Genomic DNA, 348 nt, shown 5'->3' with positions numbered 1-348 from the left:
CACTGAGCTCTGTTCAGTAGACCTGGAGTCTGCCTGATTAAGTCCTGAACATAATCTCTGGACCAAATTCTGTCTCAGTTGCAATTTGGCCCTAAACAGTGAGCTCAGGCTTTTGTCCCAGATAAATGAACTGGGATTTCTTTTTCTACCTGTGTTCAGTATCCTTGGGCTTGAGCATCTATATGGTCTCTCGCAGACCCGAGTCCAGGGGGGCACTAGTGCCTCTGGGATCTGGTTAGTTTGACTCGGGTCTGTGCGCTGCCGTGGGGCTGTCAGAGCCCCAGGTTCAAGCGGAGGTTAGAAAAGTCTTAATGGAGGGGTATAATCACTGAGGTGAACATGTTACCA

Source organism: Caretta caretta, chromosome 1 (genome assembly GCF_965140235.1).
Source record: "Caretta caretta isolate rCarCar2 chromosome 1, rCarCar1.hap1, whole genome shotgun sequence".
In the NCBI taxonomy this organism is placed as follows: Eukaryota; Metazoa; Chordata; order Testudines; family Cheloniidae; genus Caretta; species Caretta caretta.
This window is presented reverse-complemented; position numbering follows the sequence as displayed.